Source organism: Tupaia chinensis, unplaced genomic scaffold, assembly GCF_000334495.1.
Source record: "Tupaia chinensis unplaced genomic scaffold, TupChi_1.0 Scaffold148768_1, whole genome shotgun sequence".
NCBI classification, from domain to species: Eukaryota; Metazoa; Chordata; class Mammalia; order Scandentia; family Tupaiidae; genus Tupaia; species Tupaia belangeri.
Window position 1 is genome coordinate 7,711 of NW_006208615.1, and position 12,600 is coordinate 20,310.

General features: G+C 37.4%; 1 pseudogene; it reads left to right on the top strand.

Annotated features, from left to right (window-relative positions):
* Positions 1–8,502: 8,502 nt before the first annotated feature.
* On the top strand, positions 8,503–8,834 carry LOC102468339 (ATP synthase-coupling factor 6, mitochondrial-like; annotated as a pseudogene).
* The last annotated feature ends 3,766 nt before the right edge of the window (positions 8,835–12,600 follow it).

Genomic DNA, 12,600 nt, shown 5'->3' on the forward strand with positions numbered 1-12,600 from the left:
TTTGTGCCAATACCACATTGTTTTGATAATCACAACTTTGTACAATAATATGTTTTGAGTTCTGGAAGTGAAATGCCTGCTCTATTATTCTTTTTGCACAGTATTGCTTTGGTGATTCAGGGTCATTTATGATTCCAAACAAATTTTATGATTGCTTTTACTATTTAAACTTACTTTAGTAGTTTGATCAGAGCTGCATTCAATTTTTAGATTAATTTGAGTAGGAGAGGATTGAGATTTTGCTTATTCCTCCAACATGGGATGTCTTTCCACTTTTGTGTATCATCTTCTATTTCTTTTAAAGTTTTTCATAGCTTCTGTTGTAGAAGTCTTTCACTTCTTTCATTCGGTTTATTACTAGGTAGCTTATAATTTTGGTGGCTATTGCAAATAAAATTACTTTCTTTGATTCTACCTCAGTTTCTTCATTGTTGGTGTATAAAAATGCTATAGATTTTTGTATGTTGATTTTGTACTCTGTAGCAAGTTAAGCGATCGATTTTTAAAAAAGTATATTAATGCCTTAAATATATAATTAAAAATAATTAAAAATAATTTCAGGACTAAAGGGAAGAAAAAGTGAAAGTATTGGGACCAGCAATTAGCATAATGGCTATGTTGCTGGACTCCCATGTAGTTGATTGTGGTTCGCGTCCCGGACCTGGTGGCTTAAAACTCACGCCGGGAGAATGTGCGTATGTGCCCAAGATCCCGAGAGGAGAACGGAGGAGAAGGGATTGTGTCGTGGCCATCCCACCGGGGGGCGATTTCGCGTTTTCTGTCTCTCTGTCTCTCTGTCTGGCGAGCGCACGCGCCCTTTAGCAAAAACCTCTCAAAAAGTGTTGTCATTTGTAACTTAGAGCTAAAAATTTAGACTGTATTAACATATAGATATGAGCAGAGAACAAATTAACTTAAGAGCATGCTGAACTTATATTAAGGAGATATTGTTATATTAATGTCCTCAATTTTAAATTTTTTTTATCCAATAATTTTAAACATTTTTTTGTTTTTAATTAATTAATTTACATTCACTCATTGAACATTGTCATAGCTTTCAAAATGTGATTTTCCATCCAGAATATATACTACATAGTGGCTTAATCATATATGTTATCATCAATAATTTTTCATTTTTAGTTTCATATGTGTGTGTGTGTGTATATATATATATATATATACATTCCCTTCCCCCCCATTTTATTGGTTTACAAAATTTCTTAAATAATCTAACTACTTTCGATAGCAAGCTCAGCTGATATATACATATCTATGAATTCATGTCTGACTTTAGGCATGAAACTCTGAGTAGAATGAATACACTATACGGTAGCATCTAGCTGATGCTATATAGCTTACTATGGTCATTAATTATGTATTTTTAACTATATTTCTTAATTTCAAGAAAATCTGTTTTAGCTTTAATAAATAAAAAAAATGCTAATGAACTGTGCTTTGAACTTAAAGCCAGAAAACAGGCTGAGATTCTGTTCAAATAGTAGGTACATGAACCTATCAGCAGCTCAAGACAGGACAAAAATCCTTAAAATCGGAAAACAAAACCTAGAAGAAAATCAGCAATGCTTTAGTCAAGTCATAAAATTTTATTTCACCAGTTCAATCTGATGTACAGTTCAATCTCTTCTGTTGTGGTTCGATTTTTTCCCAATTAAATTTTGGGGCATAATATTCAAGTCCAAACTAGTCCCTACCATTAAGTTGGCCATTTTCTTAGTTTTTGAACTCTTGTTTCTGTGTGACTGTATCTAATTTTCCTGGTATGGCACTCCCTGCAGAGCTTCTTGGAGATCTGGTCTAGTGTTGGTAAATTCTTTTAGGTTTTGTTTATCTGAGAATGTTCTTGTCTTTTCTTCCCATATGAAGGATAATCTTGCCGGATACATATTCTTGGTTGAAATTGCTTTTCCCTTAACACTTTGAATATATTTTCCCATTCTTTTTTTCACTTCCATTGTTTCCAGTGAAGGCCCGCTGTCAGCCTGATGGGATATCCTTTGTAGGTAACTTGACGTTTCTCTCTTGCCATTCTTAGTATCTTGCCTACGTCTGTGGATTTGGTCAATCTGGCTATAATGTGTCTTGGAGAGAATCTTCTTGGATTGATTCTATTGGGAGTCCTTTGTATTTCTTGGGACTGGATCTTTGAATGCCTTTCTGGGTTTGGAAAGTTTTCTTGCAGGATTTCATGGAATAGATTGTCAATTCACTTGTGAGTTTCATCCCCTTCTAGGATACCAATTATCCAGATGTTTGGATGTTTGATGGTATCTAGTATTTCTTATATATTATTCTCATTTTTGGGGGCAATTTTCTCAGTATTTGTGGTGGATTTTTCCAAGTCAGTGATTCTATCTTCTGCATGTGAGATTCTATTTTCAGTGTGATCTAGTCTGCTTTTAATACTTTCAAGAGACGTTTCCTGTATTATAGCCTTCACCTCTAACAGGTCCATTTGATTCTTTTTTATAGTGTGAATTTCCTCTTTTAGATCTTGCAAGAATTTCCTCACCTCCTGGAACTTGTCAGCTCCTTTCTCCTGCGTCTTCTGCAGTTCATTGTCTCTCTTTTCTTCCATCTCTGTTAGCTTTATCACTATCAATGTTCTAAATTCTTTATCAGACATTTCCATGAGTTTCATTGTATTGTCTGAGGATATTTTTCTTTGGACGAGAAGTATTTTCTTGTTACACTGTGGTGATTTCTAGTCATGTGATGGATGGTGTGTTTCTTCCTAATACTTGAAGTTCATTCTGAGCATTCAGAGGCGTGCAGGAGGAGGTGATCTGCAATTTCCCTTCTGTTCCATTTTTACTCTTTGTGCATAAAAATCAGTGGGAACAGAGGAATATTCTGACTCTAATTGTATTCAGATGTTTAGATGCTGTTCACTTGAACCTGTCTAGACAGTGTGTAGGAGCTGAGAAGCCAATGAGTAAAGATAAGGAAAAAAGGAAAAGAATTAGATAAAAGGGATGAAGAAAATATAAAATAAAAAGAACAAACAAATATAATAAAAACCTTTAGATTTTAATTTTAAAAAGCAAAATTGAAAGCCGTGTGACGTGCTTGCACTTTGCATGAAAGCAGTATTTCACAGCTGAAGTTCAGGATCCATGTGGGGATGGGCCTGTGTTTGCGCCTTTCCTAAACAGAATTGGGAGAGGCACCTATTAGCACAATAAAGGGGCTTGAGACCCTAGAGAATACTTTATATTAAAAAAATTTTTTCTTTTTGGAGAAGCTTTTGCTATAGGGTATGTGCGCTCACCAGAAAGACAGAGAGAAACAGAAAGACAGAAAGCGAGAAGTGCGGGGAATGGCCACACCACAATCCCTTCTCCATTCTCCTCTCGGGATCTTGGGCACGCACGCACATGTGCCTGGCGTGAGTTGAAGCCACCGGGTCCGGGACTCAAACTGCAGTCGACTACATGGGAGCCCAGTGACATAGCCATTACGCTAACTGCTGGCCCCTAAAATTTTTTTTTAAATTAAAAGATACAGGGAGACACAGAGAGACAGAGAGGGACACAGAGAAATGAAGAGAGAGAGACAGATAGCACTACCCATTAGAAATGAGGAAGACATTTCAGCAGAAAATCTTCATTTTCAGTCTCTGAAAGCAATATTTCACCACTGAAGTGCAGGATCCATGTGGGGCTGTCCTCAGTTTTTTAAAAAGTAAATATCCATGAGAATTATTTTAAAGGGAAAACAGTATAAACATTAAAATTATGGCTTTAAAAATAATAGATAGGGCAAAATTACTGTGCAATGGAAAGCACTTAATGAGGACAGGAGAAACAAAAATAAAATCTACAGTATAATCTGATTCCAGTCACTTCATAAAATCTCATCCATCAACATAAATTCATTAGATTTCATTCATCGGCAAGAAAATTCAATTTGCTCTTCTTGCAGACACTAGTTTACCAAACATAGATTTGTCCAGTTCCAAAGAGTTTGACATTTTATGGTGTCCCTTTATACTTAGCAATAAAAGAATTAGCATATATTCAGCTGGTATCCAAATTGTGACATCCATAATTTGTATTCTGATCGTGCTCTTAGTATTATAGTCTGCTACAGTATTATATGCAGTATTATACACACACACACATACAAAGACACACTCTGCGACTTAGTGAGTAGAAATATGAACATTTTTACACTTTTAAAGACAGCCTGCTGAAAAGGAAAATAAAAAGGAATCTAAGGGAAATAAAGAATCTAAGAGAGCCTGGCAGTTACTCTCTTTTTGGCCACTAGAGGGAGATCATGATTCACTTTTACTTGCTTGAAAAGTAAGTGCAACATTTTTCATTTTTTCCTACTTGTTTTTTTTCCATTTTTCTTACTTTGAGCCAATATTTTCTTTCCAGGGAATTACTGTCCTCCTACTTGGTCCAGAGGCTCTGGAAATCTGGGTATGGTTGAGAGGATTAATCCGTGTCTGAGGACATACTGTAAGCTAACAAAGTCAGTATTTCTTCATATGTTGATTAGTCACTAGAGATGCCAAATGACTTTGTTATAGCTAGAGTCCTGCTAAGCTTGTAGGAATGGAAGTGCTATTTGGCTACTTGAGCTATACATGCACTCCCTCCAGACACACACATGCATATTAACAGGTATACACACACATAATTATTGCTGTAGGTGGTTGAGCCTAGATTTATTGTGGCAGCCAACAGTAAAGAAAACTTAGTTTTCTCTATTGCTATTCAAAAACTGTTGTTTCAATTCAACATCTGTCTGAGTTTAGTAATTTTCTAGAAAATGCAACAGGAAAGCAAAGACTAATTTAAAATAAAATTGAAATATTTTTGTTTAAAAATTTGTTTCTAAGGGTGTTTGCACTTGCCTGAGAGAGCTAGACAGAGATGAAGAGAGGAAAAAGTGAGAAATCACTCTGATAGTCATGCCACAGTCCCTTCTCCTCTATTATTCTCTTGGGATTCTGGGTATGCATGCACATATGCCTGGTGTGATTTTCAAACCATTGGGTCTGTGATTCAAATCACTGTTGGGCATGTGCCTTAAGCACCACATCACCTACTCGCCCCTTAAAATTATTTTAATTAAAAAGAAGTTTATTAATTTATTTGTGCCATGAGAAAGACACACACACACACACACACACACACACACACACACAGGCACCTCCAGCAGAGTCTCCATGCATAATTCACCCCTAGCCTCATCCAGCCTGGATCATGGGCATGGATGCCTGGCATGTTCAAGAGTTCCCTGTTATGTGAGCAAGAGCCCTTTCCTGTGTGGGTCCCATTCCGTTACCAGTATGGAACCACCTGTCCCTAAATATGTATTTTAATTTTAACTTTAAAATTTCAATGTTAAATATATAAAAAATTATATTACAACTGTAAAATGATTTTGTTGCAGATACAAAATCTAAATGTAGCCATGTCTAGAAAATAAAGAGCATAGCTGGTCAAAAAGAAACATTTATAATCTTCGAATTAAGAATATAAATTAGAGTTCCGTTTGGAGATATCACTTCCCACATAAAAACTGGTCTGAGATTCAAGAGGGTGCTGAGAAACTTTGATCCTTTAACTGAGAAGACCACCATGGGACACACAAAATGTTTACAGTTAGGTGAGGCTAGAACCTGAGATATCTGGAATGGGGCAGATAGTAGAGGAGAGATTTAGCTTCAGGTGATGAAATAGTATTCCAAAATACAGAGGTTTGTGTTGTATTGGCCGGTAGGGGAATGGACAGTTTAAAAAAAGGAAAAAGTTAACACTTACTACATTGAGTATCTTCTCTGTGTCTCAACTCTTAAAAACAATCACGTCAACATATTACCTTAGAAATATTGTTGAAAAACATACTTTTGGAGAATATTTCTCTTCTGCCCTTTCCTTAGCTAAGGTTCAAGGTATGTTTTATTTAGAACTAGCAGTTACAGAGAACAAGGTGTAGTTAAGGCAGGCTGTTGACAGGAGAAATTTGAGTTTACCAAAAGTATTCCAAAGGGTGGATAGAGATAACAACCAGGAGTCTTGGAGTTGGTGTTAATAACGGGGGCACAAAGTCAGAGTTAGAGTTGGTAGTTAGGATGACCTGATACTGATCTATTGGTTAAATCACAGAGAACTCTTATATACCTCCTGACAAAATTAGTTCCAAAGCCTGGAAAGGATAGGGGTTGTGGTGGTGGTCAAAACAGATTAGAGGCAGGGAGAGAGGACCTTGTCAACTCATGGACTGGCAATTTTGCTTGCTCTGCCTACTACGAACAGCATGGCAGAATGCTTAATTTTCCACCTTGCATGTACATTAAAATCATCTCTGGTACCTTTGAAATAAACCATTCTGGAAAACTCTTTGGAAATATATAGCAAATTTGAATACACACAAGTGTGCACGCACACACATACACACACACACACACACACACACACACCGATTTCAGTCCTAAGGTATAAAGCAGTGTTTCTCAGCAGAGGTTTTTTTCCCTCTTTAACTCCTTTCTTTGTTCCCAAGGACCTGGAACCTTTTAGATTTTTTTTTTCTGTCCTTATTATGCCCACTCCTTCATGAAATTTTAATACTTCAGTTATAGTGTATATCTCTTTATGCTATTTATTTATTGTGGTCTTTTGGAGAGCCACAAAGCACTGTTAATATGTAAGATCTTTTTCACCTCCCTAAGAAAAAATATTCATTCCCTTGAGGATGCTATTGCTCTCCTTGATAATGCATGATTTAAAACTGAGAAATAAGTGTCTCTGTCTATCAAAAGGCATGTGTAAGTATATTCTTAGCAGCCTTATCTTATTTGCTTCAAACTAGAAATCACCCAAGGGTGCACCAACTGGGAAAGGTTAAATGTACTGTGGTATGTTCACACAGTTAGAAAGCTATGCAACAATCAAAAGAATGGGTCACAAAATTACAGAACTGTACATTTGCTCTGTAAATTCTAATGTTTATATATATTTTAGAACCATTTATTTATTTATTTATTATATTTTCACATGAGTTTTGCCAGAGAAAGACAGAGAGAGAGAGAGGAAGAGTGAGAAAGCAAGCCACCAGGTCTGGGACCCTAATTGCAGTCAGCCATATGGGAATTCTAGCACTCTAACTACCATGTCACCTGCTGGCCCCTAATGTTTATATTATTAAAAGTATATTTATGCCTAGCTCCTCCCTTTGGCCTACATCTAGATAGTTGAATCAGAATTTCTGGGAGTGGGACCTGGGCAATGGTAATTTTCTAAAGCTCCGAACATGATTTTATTTTTTTTTTGGAGAGGTTTTTGCTATAGGGTGTGCGCGTTCGCCAGAAAGACAGAGAGAGACAGAGAGACAGAAAGCGAGAAATCATGACCCCAGGGGGGATGGCCACACTGCAATCCCTTCTCCTCTATTCTCTTCTCTGGATCTTGGGCACGTACGCACATGCGCCTGGCATGAGTTTTAAGCCACTGGGTCCAAGACACGAACCGCGGTCGACTACGTGGGAGTCCATTGACATAGCCATTACGCTAACTGCTGGTCCCCTAACATGATTTTAATGTGTACATTAAATGTGAAAGACATAGAGGTGGTGGGAAGAGAATAGGCTTTAGAATCAGAGAGTCAGTTCAAATCATGTCTCTGCAACATACTAATTTTTGAGTCTCTGAGAGTTTTCTCACATGTTCAAAGGTGGTAAGAACGCTACCTATCTCAGAGAGCTATTGGGAAGAGTAAATGACATGTTAAAGTAGAAGCCCCAGAACATAGAAAGTACTCCATAAAGTTTAGTTTCCAACCTCTTTTTTCCTTCCCACCACTGTAGGAAATAGGAAGTATAATAACAGTTGCAGTTTTGCTTGTTCTGCCTACTATGAACAGCATGGTAGAGTCCTGTTCCGTGGCCCTCAGGAATCTTGCCCTAAGGTAAAACTGTCCTTAGACCAACATTATTGCCTTAATTGTTAAATTTAGATGTTGTGTGGTAGTCCTTCCTCTAACAGATACTATTATTTTCTTTTTAATTATTATTTAGCTTGTTATAAGTCATGTTTGCTTGCGAGGGGGGGAGAGGGAGGGAGAGAGAAAGGGAGAAATCACCCCTGCTCCCGAATCACACCGCAATCCCTTCTCCTTCATTCTCTGCCCTAGATTTTGGGCATACATGCACATGGTGTGATTTTCAAGTCTCTGGTTTTGGGATTTGAACCGTGAAGTTGGCCATGTGGGATCCAGCTGCCTTAAACTCCATACCACCTTCTGGTGTCAGGTATTATATATGAAAAATCTTCATTAGTGATTCATTTTGTGGTCCAGTATCATTCTTCCCCCCTCTTACTGCTACTCATTCTCTATATCCTTGCCCTTCTATAATATGTTCTAACTTACTTTTCATGATCGAAGCACTTACATTTATTACACAGAGTAGAACAGTGGTGGCGTTGGTGGCTCTGGCAACCCGGAACTGAGTGCAAGTAATAAAGAATCATGATCCTTCAGAGGCTCTTCAAGATCTCCGTCATTCCGGCAGCAGTCTCAGTTCATTTGCAGAGGAACATTGCGGTTACAGCAGTGACACTTAATAAGGAACTTGATCCTGTACAGAAACTTTTTGTGGACAAGATTAGAGAGTACACATCTAAATGACAGACATTTGGAGGACCTGTTGATACTGGACCGGAATATCAGCAAGATCTGAAGAGGGAGCTTTTTAAGCTTAAGCTTAAGCAAATGTATGATAAAGCAGACATGAACACATTCCCTAACTTCAAGTTGGAATTGATCCCAAATTTGAAAGCTTTGATAAACCCCCACCCTGAAGAAGTAAAGTTAACCTAGTAATGTGTGATAGGTCAGTTGTACAACTACAGAAGTATTAGGATAAATATACATTTCACAACTATCAAATGCTCTTTTAATTCTGATTCCAAATAAATTATTTGGTGATGTAGAAAAAAATTGTTATATATAGTTTAGAATTATTTGTCCACAATAACTTTCCTTCTCTTACTCCCTTAGGTTAGATCAGGTGGGGCTCCTGGAAGTATTTCTCCAGCTTCACCTTATTTTCTGTAGCTTCTCATGGCTTCTCTTCTTACACAGGATCACATAGCAATATCTTTCCTCTAGACCCTATCCATAGACTCTAACACGTAGTTTTGTTTCTCAGAACATCTGGAATTACTTAAGTTTGCATTTAACCCTTTCTTTTAAAGATAAGGTGCTTGCTCTCACCGGAGAGGGACAGAAAGGGAGAGAAAGTGAGAAAGCACACAACCCCCCACCCCTGCCCGAGGAATGACCACACCACAATCCCTTCTGCACTCTCTTCTTGGGGTTTTGGGCATATATGTACATGCGCCTGGTGTGTTTTTCAAGCCTCCAGCTCTGGGACTTGAACCTCACAGTAGGCCATGTGGGATTCAGCTGCCTTAACCACCCCATCCCCTAGCTGGCCCACATTTAATTTATAAAGTATATATTAATTTAATTTAATTTATTTTTCAATTCACCAGAGAGAGTCAGAGATAGAGAGAGGGAAAGTGAGAAAGCAAGCCACCAGATCTGGGACTCAAACTGTGTTCAGCCATGTGGGAATCCAGCATCCCAATCACTACACCACCAGATGGTCCCTCATTTAATGGTTTTTTAAACATCATGCTCATGAGCTGATAAGTGAAAATGTAAATTAGTATTATGTCTATTTGTGGAAATGAGGTTTATTCCTTTCCTTTTATTTTATTTTGCTCAGTTTTTAATTATCTATAACCAAGTCTAACATTTTGTAAATGTTTCTATGTCTGACTGACTTCAGTCATCGTTAATCAGTTTCATCCATGTTTTTATGTGCAAACTGTAGTTTGCTTATTTTTACTCTTGTATTCCATTGTCTGGATATACTGCAACTCATTTGTCCATTGTATTGTTTAGTGACACTGGGTTGTTTCCTGTTTGAGGCAGTTGAATTAAAGTCCAAATTGAAGGTTGGGAAAGAATGGTGATTTTCTGAGTTAGTGAGTATGTATGTGTGTGTGTGTGTGTGGGGGGGGTGGTGGCCACATCAAAGAGATAAGGCCTCAGGAGGAAAGGGAAAGTATGTACAAGATGGAATTATTTATTTATTTATTAAACTTTATTTATTTATTTATTTTGAGAGGTTTTTGCTATAGAGCACATGCACTCACCAGAAAGACAGAGAGAGACAGAGAGAGACAGAGAGACAGAAAGTGAGAAATTGCCCCCCCAGGGGTGATGGCCACACCACAATCCCTTCTCCTCCATTCTCTTCTCAGGATCTTAGGCATGCAAGCATAGGTGCCCGGTGTGAGTTTAAGCCACTGGGTCTGGGACTTGAACCACGGTCAACTACATGGGAGTCTAGAGACATAGCCAATACGTCAACTGCTGGTCCCAGAATTATGTATTTTTTGACTATAGGGAAATCAACTTTGTGTGGTGTCTAAGACTGAGTTACTAAGAGGGCTAGAGGATTCAGGGGAAATAACATTTAGCAAAACAATGTTGTCTGTTGAATATTTTATCACTTCTTTTCATTTGCCACATAGAAAGTACAGGAGGCTGCAAATGGGAAGACTTTTTGTCTGAGCACATGAGTTTTGTGCTCTATGCAGTTTCTGGACTGCTAAAGTTTTCCCTAACTTTTGTGTCCCTGTGTAGTGAGGGAAAAGAAATCTGGTTTTGAACTTGAGGCCTCTGTGTTATTCTCTAAGGCCTCTCTTCTTTCTGGGCTTCTTTGAAGCCCTGTCTTACATTCCAGGTGGACAAGAACAGAAAATCAGTTCCAAATTAGTGTATAATGTCAGTGACTAAGGACATGTTTGAAATCTTTGGGTGAAATTGGGAATAGGGAATAAACGTGTTTATTAGGTAAGTAGTAGTTTTAAAAAAATCCAGCTGCTGTAATATAAGAAGTAGTAATATTTGAATGGAAAAATATAAAATCGTTGCTTGAGAAAAGATACCAAGAATAAGATTGAGGACTGATACGAAATAGAAAAATAGCGTGATATTTATAAAAATACTGAATAACTATGAATTGTTCTAAGTCCTTGAAGTGATTAAAAAAAACACAACAGATAAAGAGAAAAAGAATATAGATAATTAAACAGTGGAATAGGAAATTAAAAGGTTCAATAAACTGGGGCAAGCAGATGTAATGATGGTTACATCACTGGACTCCCATGGAATTGACCACCGTTCAAATTGCAGACCTCGCAGCTTAAAACTCATGCCAGGTGCATGTGCGTGTGTGCCCAAAATCCTGAGAGGAGAATGGAAGAGAAGGGATTGTGATGTGGCCATCCACCCAGGGGGTGATTTCCTGCTTTTTTGTCTTTTGGTCTCTCTCTGTCTCTCTGTTGAACACATGTGCCCTATAGCAAAAATCTAAAAAAAAAGAAGTTCAATAAATTAATGCAAGGATGCTAAACTACCCTATGCAAACTAAAGTAACTTTTATCTTACATCTTGGAAAATATTAAAATTGAGTTGACATTTACTGCTGTAAGGCATAGACAAAAGTAGTTTCATACATTGCTGGTGCAAATATTATTTTTCCTTTTTAAAAATACAATTTGATTCATGAAACTTATTTTGGTTAATGCCTCAAATTGATAGAAAACCTTTAGTAACTAATAGTAGGGGGAAAATGCTCATAATGTTCTTTTTTAAAGAATTATTTTATTGAACTTTATTGTTTATTTATTTTTTTATTTATCTAAATTTGACCAGAGAGGGACAGAGTATGAGAGATAGAGGCAGGGGGAAGTGAGACAGCAAGCTGCCAGGTCAAGGACTTGAACTGTGGTCGGCCATGTGGGAATCCACCGTCCTTAACCACCACGCCACCTGCTGGCCCTGCCCATAATGTTTATAATGACAAAATATTGGAAATATCTTAAATTCAATTCTCCAATAGGATTATTGAATCCAAGTATGGCACATTCATACATATGAGATATAAGGCAACTATAAAAAGAATGATTTAGGTTTTCATCAATTGACTTAGCCATATTTCTAAGATATGGTTCTGAGAGTAATAAAAAAAAACAGTGAATAGAACAGAACATGGGAACCAGCCCTGAAGCCTAATGGTTAAGGGAACTGGATCCCACATGACCAACCATGGTTCCAATCACACACTCACAACTTCAAAAATATGCTGGGCTCATGTGTGTACATGCCCAAAATCCTGACAGGATGGAGCAATAGAGAAGGTACTGCAGTGTGATTGCACCCCATTTCGGGGTGCTTTCTCCCACTCTTTGTCTCTTCCTGGTGACTACCCATGCCCTCTGGCAATTAAAATAAAAAGAATAGGACATACTATCTTTGTAAAACATTTTGTACATACACACTTATGTAGATATATGTTCATTGGCCTATGATAATGTGAACTGGAGAAATTTATGAAAGAATTAACATTGCATCATTCACTTTCTCTCTTTTTTCTCTCTTTTCTTTCTCTTTCTTTTTCTTCTTTTTTTTTTTTTTTTGGTGGTAGTGTTTAGGAATAGAGAAGAAGGATATGCTGATACTACCTCTGAAAAGAAAGAAAAGAAAGTT